The sequence below is a fragment of the Rhipicephalus microplus genome, chromosome 4 (assembly GCF_043290135.1).
Source record: "Rhipicephalus microplus isolate Deutch F79 chromosome 4, USDA_Rmic, whole genome shotgun sequence".
NCBI lineage: Eukaryota > Metazoa > Arthropoda > Arachnida > Ixodida > Ixodidae > Rhipicephalus > Rhipicephalus microplus.
In genome coordinates, this window is record NC_134703.1 from 208,249,946 (window position 1) to 208,268,269 (window position 18,324).

An 18,324-nucleotide genomic window follows, 5' to 3' on the forward strand; every position below is an offset into this window, starting at 1 on the left:
GTTTTTACAGAAAAAATGGCATCTGCATTGGCTCAAGAGTAGTGCTCATATTATGCGACATCTTCTTTGACTATGCACAACAAATTGCTTTCAACTTATCTCATCTGAATAATCTTTAGATACGATAATAATTTTTGTTTTGTTATGGACAACATATGCCCTTTGCCAAGGCCCGCTATGGTTAAGATCATAGATTTTCTTAGAACAAATGCTACTGGTCTGGCGTTCGCTAATGAGGTTCGGTAGGACACCTAGTTGCAAAGTGTATACCTGAACCTAATAAAACGCAGGGACCATGTTTGCTCTGCTTACGTCTCAAAACTTATGAAGGAATTGTAGCTGTACGACTCAGCGAACTCAAGGACAACAAGCATAGAATCACTCTTGTTGGCTTGTATTTTGCTTAGCGCAGATCATACGTGCGTGTTATGCTGGCTAATGTTTGTAATCAGCTTCAAGAACTTTCTAAAGCTAACTTCTTTCAGTATGTAATAAGCTCCGTAGTTGAATCCTAGCTGCCGAAGTTTAAAACTAGCACTGGTAGTGGAAACGCGCACGTGAAGTAAGAACCTAAGTCGGAAGTATATTCCCTTATGTGCACCATGTCAGCCAGAACCTCAAGAATTTGGCTATTTATTACAGCATCCCGGTCGTTTTTTTTTTCCAGCTCAAAACAAGTTGGCCCGAAATGTGCCCGCGTATCACTCGCTATGACCCAAGCGGCTGCTGGAGGCATCGCACGAAACGTTTTAGGCGCAGTGCACAGTGAGTGGTGTAGGAGGTACTCTTAATTTGCGGAAGGCCCGACGTCGCACTCTAATAGCATATGTAAGAGAGATTGTGAACATGTTTCCATGCATTGAAACAGCTGCGGATGTGAATTATTCTGTGCGCAAGTGCGGATTCTCGAAAAAGCGGCAAACAAACCGCTTCAGGTGCTGGAAGCACTCTTCATGAAAAAGAAGGGGTCTTATTGTATCAGTGACACATCTACAGCTTTGTATATGACGGAAATTCTCTTCCTAAACATATTTCACCTTTACCATGTCGCCGCACGTCATGTGTTGGTTGTTCTCACATGTGCGAAAACTTCTAATTTTCCTGTACGTTTCTTAGATTGTCATCTAGGAGTTCGTAGTTCGGCGCTTCACTTTCTTTTCTTTTGTGCTGTCTTCTCCAGAAAATGTTTTTGTGGCACGGTAAAATGTACTTACTCAACAGCTAATGCCTCGTCAATATTTCACCAGCTCGTACATTTTTCACAAGTGCTTGAGACCAAGATCAATTTCTTTTTCCTGAGTCGTCACAAGAAAAACTAAGTAGAAAGCATTACCTCACTAGTACAACGTTCGCTAAGTCAATTACTTATAAAGTTTGCAGGAGACCACGTTACACCATCATGGCAGCGACCACAGTAAGAGGCCTCTGAAAGAATTTCCGTAAACCCCATGCACTGTGGGAAGGAGGTTCATGCTAAACAGCCAGTCGGTGAGCTGTTGGACAAGGCCTCTTTTTTTCGGCTTTGAGCCAGGCATTAGCAAATCGATTTTCATATTTGTAAATTGAGCAGTCGTGGGCACACCAAAGGCTTAACAGGCATGTTGACGTGTTTGATGCCTGAAGTGTAGCCTAACGTTAGGCGTAACATTCAGCTGGAGAAGCTTTTCACATAAAAGCATGTCCACGAATTGGGAACATCTTAACATGATGCCAGTTGTCAGTGGCAAGAACAGCAGCTTGACATACCCGAATGGGAAATAGATGAAAACGATCATGTCTCTCAAAAAAGACTTAGCTATCAAAAACAACTCCTCTTTATATGTATCAGAGGCCCCCTGGTGTATATTGGTAAGCTTTTAGTATATCACTACAAAGCGTGTGGTTTCCCAGGACACTTGAACACTGTCATAGAAATACATGGGTTACCATTGTTAAATATCAAGCACTTTGGGAAACAGTAGGATTGGTAGTGCAGGATTGTAACATTGCCAGATTGTTCAAAAAGGTCTCGGCTGTATAGAACCAGCAGTTGTTTTTCATAACTAGCGTTTTTTGTAGGGAAATGTTTTTCGCCTATTTTTCGTTCAGTTACGGCCGGTGACTGATGTAACCGACGACAGGTGGAGCTACGTGCAGATGTCCCCGAACCTTGCTCTTCAGCACGAGGTTTATTATGAATTCATTGTTCCTTTCGCAGACCAAGAGCACTTTTTTACGCAGGATGTCAGTAAGATATGTGATCGTTGTGAGCCTGTCTTTTTGTACATGTCTATGCCGATGTATTAAAGCCGAGATGGCGTAGTGGTTAGAGTATGAGCCTCACGCGCAAGAGGTCTGTAGTTCAATTCACGCTGGCCCGTAATTCCCCACCGGATTAAAAAAAGTTATCCGCGTTGTGACGAGTCATAGAAGACAATGCTCAGTGCGTGTCTCGCGCCTTCGCGCGAGGAAAGCGACGTAGATCGGCGCAGAGTTTGCGAGCGCTATAGCAGCTTCAAGAAAAGAAAAGGATCTGACCGCCCTTCCTGATATCCAATGTGTGTGGACGTCATTCGGAACTCAGTATAACCGAGGGCCACCATCGCACGTCCCAGTTGGCGCCCAATGTGGGACTACAATATAGCGTGTCACACGCGTGATGATAGAATTATATTGAAGAGGCCTGGGGTGTGGCCTCACTGGTGACCACCGCCGAAAACGCTTTCTCTCACTAGAAAAGAGTTAGCCACCATGGTGCTGTATCTGGTCTCTTGCTCCCACATGAAAACGCCAATTAAACCTCGGCCCTGATCAGTCCCCAGCTGCGAAGTGACTTACCACGGCTGGGGTCAGATCTGCGATGCAGCAGAGGGTGCTAAGAATTTCTGGGTCCGCACAGGCCGCCATCAGAACCTGAACTTGGCATCGTTTAACGCTAGAATTTTATCCAATCAGGAAAGTCTACGTGTGCTACTTGAGGAACTGGAGGGTGTTAAATTGGATGTTTAGAACTCAGTCAGGATGGGAGACCTATACACTGCTACAAAACAGGCACACCCTTTGCTATCGTTGCTTGGCTGACAAAAGAAAACTAGGGGTGAGGTTTCTTATTCACAGCCTCATAGCTGATAATATAGATGAATACTAAACAAATAATGAAAGAGTGGCAGGTACCGCAATCAAGCTTAGTAGCAGATACAAGATGAAGGTGGTACATGCCTACGCACCTACACTCAGCCATTATGACGTATTCTATGAAAGTTATTACGAAGATGGAAAGTCGGCAATAAGCAAGATAAAAGAAACACAGTACAGCATACTGATAGGCGCCTTCAATGCTAAAGTAGGGAAAAAACTAGCTGGAGAGCAGGCGCTAGAGGAATATGGCATCGGTACTATAAATGACAGAGGGGATGTATTAGTATAATTAGCAGAACGAAATCATTTACGGATCTTCAATACCTTCTACCGAAAGCTGGTGAACCTTATGTGGACGTGAAGGAACTCCTACGGCGAAAGTACGAACGCAGTAGACTATATACTGAGTGCCAACCCATGCAACATATAGAATGTGGAAATGTACAAGGTCACTGCAGGGTGCACGACGAAGGACAGATTGTGTTAGAAAAGCTTACCAACCTATTTACAAAGTGTTTCCTGATGAGGAGAGTACCCGAATCCTGGAAGAAGGCTAACACAATCTCAATCCACAAGAAAGGGGATGTCAAGGACTTGAAAAATTGCTGGCCGATAAACTTGCTTTCTGTTGTATGCAGGCTATTTACAAAGATAATTGCTAACCAAATTAGGACGTTCGATTCAATCAACAAAACGATCAAGTAGAACTTCGTGAAGTTCTACTTCATCGTTTGAAGCTCAGGGATAAAGGTATCGCCGTAAGTGAAGATTTTTCTTTAGAAACGCGCCAAGCCAAGAAAAGGCCGCTTCAATTTGCAAAGAAACAGGGCTCGCATCACAAACTGAGGTACAACAAACTGTACATTAACGGTCAGTGCTGTAGCTACAGCACATCTCGTGACTATGTTTTTATGGAAAATAATTTTCGGGGACAGACATCACGTCACAATATCGATTATTCTAGTATTTCTGACTTGTCATATACTGAGCATACTGATCGCTCAGCTCGTCCGCTGGTCCAGAGTCAGCAGATAACCCGTGATGTCACAGTTCTACCACACCCTGCGCTGTAGGGTTGCGCGAGGGGCAGTGTTTCAGCACCTACTACGGCAAATTTTGTCTGTTTTCATTTTACAAATATTAGAAGTTTACTACCAAAGCACGATGAACTCGACTCTATAAACGATTTCTCTGATTCTTATGTTGTTTTGTTGACTGAAACATGGCTTTCTTCTAAGATAACGTGCATGGAGTTGTTTGATTGCAAAAAGAAGTTCAACGTATTCTGCTTCGACAGAGGCCAAAGATGTGGCGGTGGTGTTTTGATAGCTGTTGCAGATAATTTTGTTGCGTCGCCCATTAATTCCCTAAGTAACCTCCAACTAGTCTGGGTTGAGCTTTGCGTACGTTTTAAGAAGTTGATCTTGGGCATATGTTACCGTCCCCCGTCTTCGTGTCCCACTTTCGTTGATGAATTGCATGACGTGCTTAATACGATCACTGTACGTTTTTCCAACACTCCTATCCTCTTGGCTGGGGATTTCAACTACCCCTCGATTGTGTGGAATAATGCATCTCCTTATCTTAGCCCTTTCTCGACTGAGTGTAACAAGTTTTTGATGACTTGTCTGGACTTCAACCTGTCACGACTTGTCTCTGAACCTACTTGAACTACTTCAGCCACATTCAGCATTTTAGATCTCGTTCTAACTAACTTATCGCATCTTATCTCTTCACTTGTGTATCTACCTGGCCTCAGTGATCATTCGTTACGCCATTTTGATCTTGAAACTCCTGTCGGTAACCACATCAATCAGACAAAATATATTAGAAACTATAAACGTGCTGACTACAATGCGTTAAACGTGAGCTAGCTTTTTTTCTCGATGTTTACTTGCAAGAGTTTTCACTGCGTTCTGGGACACTAATTGGGAATTGTTTAAGGGCTTTGTTGAGCGTCTTATTGACGCTTTTATGCCACTCAAATCCTTGATGTGTGAGAGGGATTCACAATGGTTTAATAAGCGTTTCAAAAGACTGTCCAATAAAAAGAAACGTTTGTTTCGCTCTGCAAAGGTGATGAATTCTGAGGTGCGATGGGAATCCTATTTTTTCGGGGCTGGTGAGTACAAAGTCGCATTAAAGAGTGCCAAGGACACGTTCAACAAGCACACTTTGCCTGCTATGCTGATTAACAATCCTAAACAATTTTGAAATGTAATAAACAAGAAATACACCACATCGTTACTTACATCTACTGATGGTGTTGCAGTCCCGTCACACATATGTGCTTCTGTTCTCAACAGTGTTTTTGTGGCGGCTTTTTCTAACGATGTTTCTTGCGATAATTTTAACTACTCTGTTTTTGAAGTTCCTCTTATGGACCCAGTTATATTTGACGTATCCGGCATTCAGAAGAATAAAGAAAATCTTAAAGTTTATTCATTTTAAGGCATTGACAACATTATTTCCAAATTTTTGATTGATACAAAGATGTATTGTTCCATAGTTTTCAATAAACTGTTTGAACAATCCCATGAAACAGGTTGTATTCCCAATGATTCGAAAGTTGGGAGGGTGATTCCTCTGCACAAGTCTGGAAATAAACATTGCCCTGACAACTTTCGTCCCATTTCTCTCACTAGTATACCTTGTAAAATCATGGAGCACGTCAAATACTCTCATCTCGTCTTTTTCTTTGAAACGAATTCTTTTTCACCGTAGCCCAGCATGGATTCCGTAAGTCATTTTCATGCGAAACCTAACTCATATGTTTCACGCGTGAACTTCATTGCATCCTCGATCATGGGTCTCAGGCAGACTGTATAGATTTCAATTTTTCGAAAGCTTTTGACAAAATCTCGCATGAAATTCTATTTATTGAACTACGTAATCTTAACATTGACCCTAATATATTTGCATGGTTGTTCTTTTTTCTTTCAAACCGCTCACAATTTGTAACAGCAAACAACTTTCACTCACATCCTTTTCCTGTCCGTTCTGGTGTACCTCCGGGGTCCGTTGTTGGGCCCCTTCTGTTTCTAATCTATGTAAATGACTTACCGACTAATATTTCTTCTTCAATTATTCTTTTTGCAGAATAGTGTGTTATTTATTGCGAAATTAACGACAATAACGATGTCTCTTGCCTTCAATTCGACATTAACAAGGTCACGGACTGGTGCAACACTTGAAACATGAAACTAAACAATAATAAGTGTGCGCACATGCACACTTTTCGAAATGCTAGCCCAGCTTCCACTTACAATATTAACAATGTCTTTCTTGAAACTGTGCTCTCTGTGAAGTACCTAGGTGTTCACATTTCTTCTAACCTGTCTTGGAAACCTCATATTCATTATATCATAAATAACGCTGATCACATGCTTCGGTATATTCGCAGGAACGTCTCTCATTCATCCAGTTCAATAAAACTATTAAATTTTAAAGCACTGGTTTGCTCAAAACAAAAGTATTCTGCATCTGTCTGGAGCCCTGGCATTGAATCACTCATTTTCGATTTGGAAGCTGTGCAGAACCGTGCCTGCCGTTTCATACTCTCCAACTATCACCGAACAAGCAGTGTAACCGCAATGAAATAAGTTTGTCCCTCCCTCCTCTTTCTCATCGCAGGTCAGTACCTCCATTATGTCTTTGTCACAAAATATATTACAACAGCTATCTGAAACAGAAATTATTAACAAGGTAATCATACATATCAGCTCGCATTGATCACCGCAATAAAGTTGGAGTTCCATCATGTCACACCAAATGTTTTCATGACTCATGCATACCCAGAACTTGTGTCAGTTGGAATGATCTTCCCCATGATATCGCTTATATAAGTGATCATATTATGTTTCGTAAAGCCATTGATCTTCTCTAAATATTTGTATATATATATATATATATATATATGTATATGAAAGTAGATGCGCTTTCACATAACAACTGTTTATTGTGCCGACGTTTCGACGGGAACCCCGTCTTTTTCAAGGCATAATACTATTTACACATGTTTCGTGTCTTCTTATAGCCTGTCGAGACAGGAGCGAAGGGGTCAAAAGAAAAGTAAAAAAGGAAAAAAAGAAAGAAAATAGAGAGAGAAAAAAAAGAAGAAGAAACAGCGATACGGGAGGACAAACAATAAATAAAATATAGAAAATCTAGGAGAAGAAGCAAGACCGACACGGCGTAATTAGAAAGGGGCAGCATCTCAACAGAGTAGGGCAGAGGTAGATGAGCAATGTCATCATTGTCAACAATACTTCCCCCGCACCCACTCTTCCCCAAGTGGGAAGTGAGCCGCCGTTCTTGTATTTCACCTTTCTGTGTAGTCCGCTGGCGGCTCGTTCCTCTTTGAAGTTTAGGACAAGTTAATGGGGAGGGCTCAAGTGCTTCGAGTGCGTGCTGGTGGCGTCGGGAGGAATGAAAAAGCCGGTGATTGAGGCACCGGCCATCGATATTCATTATATGCAATGGCTCCTTGTCAGTGGAGGAACAGAATGTGCGTTAAAGATTAAAGAAGGAAAAAAAAGAAGAAGAAAAGGGGGGGGGAGGAGACTGTACGACATCCGGGACAGTCACCACACAGTTGCGGCTCACTGGGAAGACATGCGCGCATGTGTGAAAAAGTCAACGAAACCACCTAGCTGTCAGCTCCTTGTCAGTGAAGGAACAGAATGTGCATTAAAACTTAAAGAAGAAAAAAAAGAAGAAAAGAAAAGGGGGGGGGGGACCGTACAACATCCGGGACCACTTATCTGTGCGTTCCGACTGTGCTTGATGAGGCAAATCTTTTCTATGTTGTCAGATGCATAGGCCAAAAGCTTTGTTAGCGAGTAATATTATTGTCGTAATGAAACCGGACTGATTGGAGAGAAGAGTTTGCGTCTTTTAGCGGTCGTAACGCTGACAGAGTGCCTGGGTGTTCATTTATTCCGTATTTTATCGTGTTAAATTTATAGATAAAATAAGATTCCCGTTGTTCCCGTTCTCTGATTGTTCGAAAGTTGTTTTCTAGTAGTGTAACCCTGATGTCATTGCCCCGCCGCAGTGGTCTAGTGGCTAGGGTACTCGGCTGCTGACCCGCAGGTCGCGGGTTCGATTCCCGGCTGCGGCGGCTGCATTTCCGATGGAGGCGGAAACGTTGTAGGCCCGTGTACTCAGATTTGGGTGCACGTTAAAGAACCCCAGGTGGTCAAAATTTCCGGAGCCCGCCACTACGGCGTCATTCATAATCAAATGGTGGTTTTGGGACGTTAAACCCCACAAATCAACCCTGATGTCATCAAAGCTGTGGTCTTTTAATGTGCAGTGTTTTTTTTTGGGGGGGGGGGGGGCACATGTACGATCTCTGCCAGGTCTTCCACTTTCTAAACATGTTCAATGCAAACCGTGTCTACGGCGTTATAGAATCTTGGAGGCTGTAGTAGATCGTTTTGTTAAGTTAGAACTGTGGCAGCTTGGGCTAGTTGTAATGGCATGACGATAGTTATAGCACGAGAACGAAATGACGACACAGAGACAAGAAGGCGCTCGTGTCCTTCGTGTCCTTCTTATCTCTGTGTCGTTGTTTTGTTCTCACGCTATAACTATCGTCATCGTTTTGTTAAGATTAGGCCCACTTCAGTAATCTTTCAGATTATTGTGGAACCAATGTCGCCCCTAGCGATAACGCTAGAATATTGGATTGCAAGTGTATAAATGCTGACACGCTTCACTGCTTGTCTTCACTGCTGATCAACAGCCGACGCTGACAGTGCAAGTGTGCCGTCCGTGCAAGTATGCTACTGTAACCCTACCTTCCGTTTACCGGGCACAGGTTCGCCCAAATAAACACTTTGATATGACTATCCAGTCTCCTGCCATCAGCCACGTCATGACCCCGTGACAATATAAGCATCCTGGAAAAAGTCATCAGCAGAACAACTGCCACCATAGTGCTCTATAAAGAAAGCGACAGAATACCAATAAAGAAGGAGTGAGACAAGGGGGTACAATCTCCCCAGTCCCATTTACCGCATGCTTACAGCAGCTTTTCGGAAGCTTAGAATGGGTAGAGCTGGGATACCAGTCAATAGATGGTACCTTGGTAAAGTGCGCTTCGCCGAAGACATTGCATTGCTGAGTAACTTCGGCGATAATTTACAATTCATGATGAGTAATGTACAACAACCTCGGAAGAGATCAGCTCTTCGAGATAAGTAATAGTGCCTTTGAAGTTGTAAAAGACAACGTCTGCTTAGGACAGGTAATAACCTCGGAGCCCGAGTATGAGATTGATGGGAGTACAAGAATAAGAATGGAGAGCAGCAGAGTCGACAAACATTCTCCAAACACGAATGATATGTTGTTAGTATCTCTGAAGAGGAAAGACATAACAGCTGCACCTTACCGTTTTTTACCTATGGAGCGGAAACCTTGAGTATTACAAACGGGCTGTAACACAAGTTGAATAAGACGCAGCGAGCAATGAAAAGAAAAATGATAGGTGTTCATGATGATATGTGGGGTTTAACGTCCCAAAACCACCATATGATTATGAGACACGCCGTAGTGAAGGGATCCAGAAATTTCGACCACCTGGCCGGTGTTCTTTAACGTACACCCATATCAGAGCACACGTGCCTACAACATTTCCGCCTCCATCGGAAATGCAGCCGCTGCAGCAAAAAAAAAATGATAGGTGTTACCTTGAGTTCAGTTGAGTTGATTTACCACGTACAGTTGTATGGTAAGTGGCTGAGACAGAGAAAAGAGAGGACAAGAGGAGGACCTAAAGAGGACCTTAAGGGACAAGAAGGGAGTAGAGATTGTCAGGAAAGAAACGTGTGTCAAGGACATTATAGTCAAAATCAAGAAAAAATGGTCATGGGCACCTAGCTCGAAGGAAAGGTAGCTGGTTGTTAAGGATCACTGACTGGATTCCAAAAGAAGACAAGCGGGTGTAGAGGAGCCAGGAAGTTAAATGAGCAAGTTAGCAAGTTTGCGGGAGTAAAGTGGCAGCAGCAAGCACAGAACTGAGTTGGCTGGCGAAGCATGGGAGATGCCTTTATCCTGCTGACGATGAAACCTCCGTATTGCATTGTTTAAACTTCACTGGTTTTATGTATGTCTTGCCTTCCTCGCATGTCTTTGCATAAATATATAATACTCTTACTGCTTAGCAATATACAGCCGAAAGTCAGTGCTTCACTGCACCCTTCCCTCGATATTTTTGCGCGATATATGTCACAACTGCGGCTTCTAAGTATATGAACGCCGAAACGCGTCACCGCTTATCGGTTGTTTGACAGCCGACGTTCTGATCACCGCTCTAAGTGCCAGTGAGTATCGCTGTAATATGTATTTTCGTTTACCGGCCACAACTTCAGCCAAATAAACAGTTTAATTTTGAACAAGTTGTCTTTGCGTTCGCGAGCCTCGCTACCCCGTGACAATATCGATAGAGTAATGCTTGAATACATCCGGTCAATAATATAGGCCCACATATTTTATGGTTATCACATTGATATAACAGCGTAGAGCCATCACTGCAAGTATAGTTGATGTCAGCCGTACATGGAATCTGTATAGAGTCTTTCATGAAGCAGTTTGATGAACTCGCATGCCGATGGAGTAGAATACTTGATAACCAGGCCGTGTGCATAGTTTTAATTTTGGCGTAAACAGTGACTTGCATCCTCTGTATCCGTAGAGATTTTTCGCTCACTGACAATGCCAACGATGCCAACAATCAATCATCTAGGACATCTTCGATGGGAATTATTTTTGCCGGTAATATTATTGTGACATTGGTCATCTCCGATCTGTTAATCAATTGTATCGTACATTTATGCTGTCCTATACCAATTTTGCTATATAATACGAATGGTATATAATATAATACAGCCTACAACCAGCAGAGACGGCCCAGATATGGGCTGAAAAGACAGAAATGGCCAAGAGCCTTCGGGACGCAAAAAATGCTTTGCATTTATTATAGTCAACATAAGCATAAAACATTGTTCTCCGATTGCGTTCTGTAACGTTGTCCTATGACAAAAACAAACAATTAAGCCTGAATCTCCCCTACAAAACATTACGTGTGATTCATACATTGTGTTATTTGCACGGCTGTCAGTGTTTTGTGTCTATCTACTCACACACCGTTTTCTCAATGATGACAGTTTTAACTGTCATCACTTCCTAACAGCTGATATACCAAGTGAATAGAAAAAGCAAAATTAAACGAAGTAGACAAGTGTCTGACTGCCCGATCGCGACAAAAAAACATTTTGCCCGACATCTAATATTGCTACGTAATACACTTTACATTTTAATAGTTGCAAACAGAGCATTGATATACTGTTTCCTGTGCATTTGCGGTGCCTTTTCAACTGTCATCACCTCGAACATTTTGGATCGTTCTAAGTGGGTCTGTGTTAATCAACTGAAGAGCTCCAAAATTGTTGCTTTCTTCTCCTTAGATGCGTTGGGATACCAAGAAAGGCTGAGTCAGAGACTGGTTACGAGCTAGTTGGTAGGGCGGCAATATAAAACAGATAAGTATACAATGACTCTTATACCGATAAGCGTACAAATACGTTTAGCAGTTCCGCAATAAAAACGGCTGGTCCTCTTCTCTAGTAATATTGTGATGCTTTCGTTAAGGTTCAGCATATGGCTTTAAAAATAAAATATGTCAAACTTTTCATAAAATGATGCTGTTGAAGGCGGCTCGGCAGCTGGAGTGTAGAGTGTCCGAAGTCTGGTTTTAGATGTGCAGTAATAAGAATATATCAAGTAAGTCTATAGGGCGTGTAGCCGCCACCGATGCAGCTAGGTGAAATGCTTTCAGTGGCCCTCTGTGAGGACGCTTTGATTTTACCTGCAAAAGGCGAACAAAAATACACATGTGCGATGTGTGCTCGAAGTGTTGTACGGTACCAACGGTGCAATATTAATTTTTTCTTCCGAATTGGGGGTTCAAGAAGACTTTTTGTTTAGCGAAATGCAAAAAGACGCGTGTCGTCAAACAAAAAAAATTTAAGGACAGAACAAAAAGGGCATCACTGGTAGCTAACTTTATTCTCGGAACATCCGCAACAAATATAACCGTAGCAATCATGCGGGCGCATATGCCTTCACATGCTTGTCAGAAAACATGTGATAGCCCCGCCGCGGTGGTCTAGTGGCTAAGGTACTCGGCTGCTGACCCGAAGGTCGCGGGTTCAAATCCCGGCTGTGGCGGCTGCATTTCCGATGGAGGCGGAAATGTTGTAGGCCCGTGTACTCAGATTTGGGTGCACGTTAAAAAACCCCAGGTGGTCGAAGTTTCCGGAGCCCTTCACTACGGCGTCTCTCATAATCTTATGGTGGTTTTGGGACGTTAAACCTCACAAATTAATCAATCAAAACATCTGATAAGGTGGAGAAGAAATGATTTTAAAAACCAACTTAACAAAAAAGACTCCAATAAACTGAATTCCTTCTCATGCAGAGCAACAATAACACGCAAAAGTCTCTTCTCTTTAATGTAGTAAACCTCCATGATTTCGTACTCTAAGGTATCTTCCAGGACTCTTTTTCAAGAACGGATGCAGTGGAAAACCTAGGCTCACACTTGCAGGAACAATAATATACAGGCAAATGTACCGAAATGTTATTTTTTGCAGAAGGTTCATGTTCACTAATCCTCTTGTTTATGCACCGGCCTGTTTTTCGACACAAACCTTACTGTAACAAAGCGGGGTCTCGTACACTGCGCCTACCGAGAAGACGACGCAGGCCTTGCATGCCTCTTCCCACACGAGTAGGGCCTCGGTGCAGTAGGAATACAAGAACAGAGGCTAGCGGGTTGCCAGAGAACCTAAAGTATTTAATACCTGTTAGTAAATTTCTTAGAGTTGCGAGCAACGTTTTTCATGTATGGCATAAACACTAGTCTTCTTTTCATCATCCGCGACTTTCTTCTCCAGCCCTTCAGTTTTTGAGGGAGGGTTTTTGACACTGGAACGATAACGGAACCTCGAACCTCGCAGCATTTACTGCCTGCGTAATCAGTCAAAACACTCTGCATATCGTGGCGTTTATCGTTCTTTTCTGGTGCTCGCAAGAAATAATCCTCGGGTAGCACTTTCTATCAAGTGATTGTACGTGACCCCATTAACTTTCAAAACGTACCAGAAAATTTATTGAGTGCTGATGCATAACAGATGGAGATTTTTCTGTATTTGTGTTTTTCTTTTTTGAGCGTAGTATCCTTCACGTGTTTTTCGATTGTTTCTTTGTATTTTTATACTGACTGTTTGAACGTTCTTTTTCTCTTGTGTTACTCCCCCTAAGGTATTAATTTGACAGGAATCTCTACAATAAATAGATGCTGCTGATGATGTTAGTGATGACGATGATGATGATCATAATGCTTTCATTGACTTCGCACTCACTGAAATTTATTGTGTGTTGATGTGTGAACAACCACTGCACGAAGATTTTAATGAACCACCTAAGCTCATTGTGCGCGTGGACACCGAGATTGTACCTGTTTGTGTTGCCACTGCCCTGTCTTCTGCAGTAGCCTCAACGATGCCACAGTCTTGACCACTCCTGCAGACCTGGTCGCAAGCCGTCAAGGCGTAGCACTGTCTTTCGTGACGCTCTATATCACTACCGGCTGCAGCAGTACTTTTGCTGACGATAACTTTTCAGCACCGGTTACGTTGCTTGTCGGCAAATGTCTCGAACAAGTAGAACGCTTCGGTTCTTCTTTCTTTTTAACCTGCCAAGCAAATCGTGCCTTACTGAGTCGACTGGCCTTGATGCCATTTCAACACTGGACAGCTCGTCTTGTGACATATTCAAGAGTTAAATCACCGGTATTCGTACTTCTAAAAACACGCCGAGCTGCTTTGGCTTCTCGAGCACTTTACAAATTCGTTTGATGTTTCTCAGCTTCAGTTGAGTAGCACGTCGAAAGCTCAAACTACATTGGTACCAGTTTACACCAGCCTTTGCGTGAAAGGTCGTACAGCTTCTTTTCTGCAGAACATCGTGTCATAAATGACCAGGTCGAAGATATGCCACACCGTGGCATTAATAAAGCATCCCACAGCCTATTCTAGTTCGCCAGAGCACGTTCTTATTCGCTTTTGCACCGACTAACACGCATAAAATAAGGTGACGTGAAAAGACGTATATCCTTTTGCGTGCGTCGACAAAGCATTTGACAGCTATCAGTGGGCAGAATTCTTCGTGTTTCTAAACATGCCATGGCTAACGGCAGGTGTCGATAGCTGAAGTAAATCACAAGAAAAGTGCATTTATAGCATCCGACAACTGTATGAATTCGACGTAGTGTGTTTTAGTATTTGCAACAAACCTATTATGCTTGAACGGCTCCTCGACATCACACTGTGGCTTCAAGTAGTTTATGGCCATTCTACCTCGACAATATTGACACTTTTTTATTTCTAGTTTCATAGCCCGCCTACAGTGGCTGCGAGAGGTTCTGACGTGTTTAAACGACGCTTGAATGCGAATGCAATTAAACCTCAAAAGTGATTCGCAATTTTCCCCGCCTAGAGAGGGCGCTAGTACAAGCCCAACATGGCGGTCGTTTGGGGATCGTGCAGCTGGCCCGCCGAGAACTGCTGCCAGTGTGTCAGTCACTTGTAACAGCGTAGTATTTTTGGCTGCATCCACTGTGTTGTGAGTTTTTTTGCTGAGAAGATCATTGACCCTAGCATGTTATATCCCGCCCTACATGGTAAGAAATGCGTGGTGGCGTATATTGAAGAAAAAAGTTTTGTACGCCGGGCACATCGTCTGCTGCGGTGTGAATGAATGCACGTACAGCTTTGTGAACGCTGCTCGTGCCACGACCGGGGAAGATCAAGCGGTCGTGCTCGTGCAAAAAGCAGAAAACCTTGCCTCTAACTGCACGTCGTCGGCACAGCAGCATCCAACATATTTCGTAATTCTTCCTGCTGAGCAAGCAAACAGTAAAGAGTAAATCATTGTTACTACGACTCACAGTACCTGTTCGACTTCAAAATAGCCATAGGAGAAATTACCAGCGACAAAATATAAAGCACCAGTGAACTGCCGAAATAGGGCCGACTGAACAATGGCATGGTCTGGCTGCGTGGGCATCCTCCAAACGACAGTTAGGACGGATGCCGCATGGTGACGCCCCCATCTGTGAAAGTTCTGAATTGCCAGAGCGCTTGCACATGTAACATCTTCCTACATTATTTACTGTTATTTTTGTCTTTCACTTAAAGTATATTGGATACTTGAATATACATAACCATCTTACATAAAAATTCTGCCACCCGGGTGTTGCCTGGTCCCTTCTTGTGGAGCCAGCAATATGAGAGTATCATCATTATCAGCGAGTGCCGCTTCGCCGCTCGGCAGCTGACCATGTAAGACCACATAGTTGTTCTAACCAACCCTGCGAAACTTCGTGCAGTCTTAAGGAAGGGGAGAGACGCCACCCACCGACACTAAATGAAAGGGACCGGATTGAGCATCAACTTGAAACAAGTTTTAGTTTTTGTTTTTGTTTTTGAAAAAGCAGCACCTTGTTTTCAAACATACAGACTGGTGTGCAGTTGCAGCTGCGCAGGGCATTGGTTAGCACGTCCGCGCTTATGGAATCACGATTACAAAAAATAAAAAATACAATGCGCTTTTGTTTTACGCAGGGCGACAGCCCTGCCTCTGATAGAAGCAACATTGACACGCAAGGCAGAAGTGGCATTTTTTAAATTTTATTATCTCGTGTGATTTCATAGGCATGAAAGTGTTTGCCATGTCCTGCGCAACTGTAATTTTGCAGTACCTCGCATGCTTATAAAACTTAGATTTTTTTTTCAAAAAAAGCTACAACTTGACGCTCTACCATGTCCCCTTCCTTTTTTCGTCTGCATGGTTTGTGTCCTACACCTTTCTTTAGAGTGAACGCACGAGCAAACCAATACGTTCTAGTTAGGAAACTGGACAGTCACCGAGTTTCGAAGCCTGCTACGATTGCAAATACATACGTAGTTTTCTTGGAGTGTGCTCCTACTTCCAAAACTTTGTTCGAAATTTCTCCTCAATCACGTCGCTATTGACTGGTCTCTTACGCAGTGACATAGACTTTCCTGGTCTCATGAAAATGACATCGCGTTTCAATTCAATTCAATTCTTCATTTGCAGGCATCAGATACAAAGTTAAAAAAACTGGTTGGCCCCATAGCCGAACGCTATGGGTCCAACCAGTTTGTGGGTCTACACTGTGGCCCTTCTTACGTCTTCCTAACGGCGTTTCGACCAAACAGCTGCAACGGAAGCGACCCAGACGCCAGCAAAGTGGGTCTTTGCATTATTCGTGTCTAACGTAAGCACAGCTAATGTCGTCATCTCTGTGAGCCACACACTCCAAAAAGCAGAGGCTACTTTGAGACTGAAAATGAGTGCTTGGCTCTAGTGAGGGTGCTCAGCAAGTACCGCTCGAGTTATAACGGTCACTAGTTCTACCTGGAAACGCATCACCATGCACATTTTTGGCTGACCTCCTTGAAAGATCCTTCCGGCAAGCTATCACGCTAGACACTGTGAATCCAGAAGTGTGATATTCACGTGATCTATTGCAGTGGACGCCAGCACTATGGCGCGGACGCCCTTTCCCGTTCGCCTTTGCCAGAAGACTAGGCTTGCGAAAGGAATTCTACACTCCCAGTCTCATCACTTGACTTTGTTATTGCTACTGAACAACGCCGGGCCACGTGGCTTTTCCATTATCGATTATCTATCTGGAGCTTCAACCATTGTGGTATCCCAATCTCCGCGGCATGCTGATATTGCCATTCGTGATCGGCTACTTTGCCACCGAAACTACACCCCCGAAGGCTGTGAATGACTTTTCGTCACTCCCCGCAGCTTAATATTACAAATGTGCGCCTCCTTCTGCTATGATCTGCATTGTGGGCATGCCGGAGTATTCAGGACGTACGAACGTATTTGCCATCTAATCTACTGGCGTAGAATGTAGAATTTCATACAAAAAATTTGTTCAGCGCTGCCTTGAATGTCAACGACGCAAATTACCACTTTTGCTCTTATCTGGAGCCCTAAACTGTTTCCGCGACCTGCCAAACGTTTTGGTGGCATCAGAATCGAGCTGTACGGTCCACTGTCACTGACGCTGGATGGCTGACTAAGAGCTCTTTATTTTCCCAGAAGAGAATAGTCCACGAAGACCAATAAACATGCTCTGCCGAAACCACTGCACTACAAAATGCCACAGTGCGATACTTAGCGTATTTCCTCCTCCCCTGTTTCATTCATTGATAATGTGCGTCTTGAGAACTCTTCACTAACCGAAGGCAAGCCTTTCTCTTGCGAGTCATCGAAGCTTTGCTTTCCTATTGCCATGGTGTTCTTCGCTGGGTCATGACATATCAAACACGAACTGACGGAACCTCAGCATGCTTTACCCATGTTCTCGGCAGTATGCTCACGATGTATGTAAAATGCGATTGTGAAAACTGTGACCCCGTTCTTCCCTTCGCAGCGTTCACATAGAATAACGCGACAAAGCGTAACACTGTATTCCAATCTTTCTCTCTGTGTGGACGGGAAACTTTGCACACTGTCTACACTCTCCTCCCTTACCGTCCTGACGTTTTGCGGATGTCCACTTGCATCGGAAGCTGCCTGACAAGCGGGAGAGTCACGCCGACTCGCGCACACGTTTACGTCACAAGGGCCCCAGCTCCAGAAGGAAAACGTTGACTCAAGGGGAAGTCCCACTCATTTCCCGGATCTCTTCAATGACTGGCTGTCCCTTACCAAACTTCTGGGCTTTCCTAAAGACCTGAAGTTATACAGCCCTTACCATGTCTCCTTGATATAACCCTCCATGATTTTTTCCGTGCTTTACGATCCCATTGTCAACTTAAGATCCCACTGTTTACCCTGTATTAACGTGCCCAGCAAGCTTCAGTATTCTGTTAGTACAGTAAACAAAACATACGCAATGTAAACCTGTTGTTAGCACATATATGCCCTCTAAATTAGACGAATCGATGAACAGAATCGTAGCCCAGTGGGCAGAGCATCGGACGCGTTATTCGATGGTCGCAGGTTCGGTCACTGCTGGTGGCAAGTTATCTTTTTGTGCACTTTCCTGCCTTCAGTTTTACATTGAAATTACTTCTGACAACATCGCCTGTT

The 18,324-nt window shown here is 43.5% G+C and overlaps 1 protein-coding gene across 1 annotated transcript in view; it reads right to left on the reverse strand.

Moving 5' to 3' along the window:
- Nucleotides 1-18,324, reverse strand: part of LOC119172983 (uncharacterized) — a 1,299,788-nt gene that overhangs the window by 1,231,890 nt on the left and 49,574 nt on the right. The gene's annotated exons all lie outside the window — the stretch shown is intronic.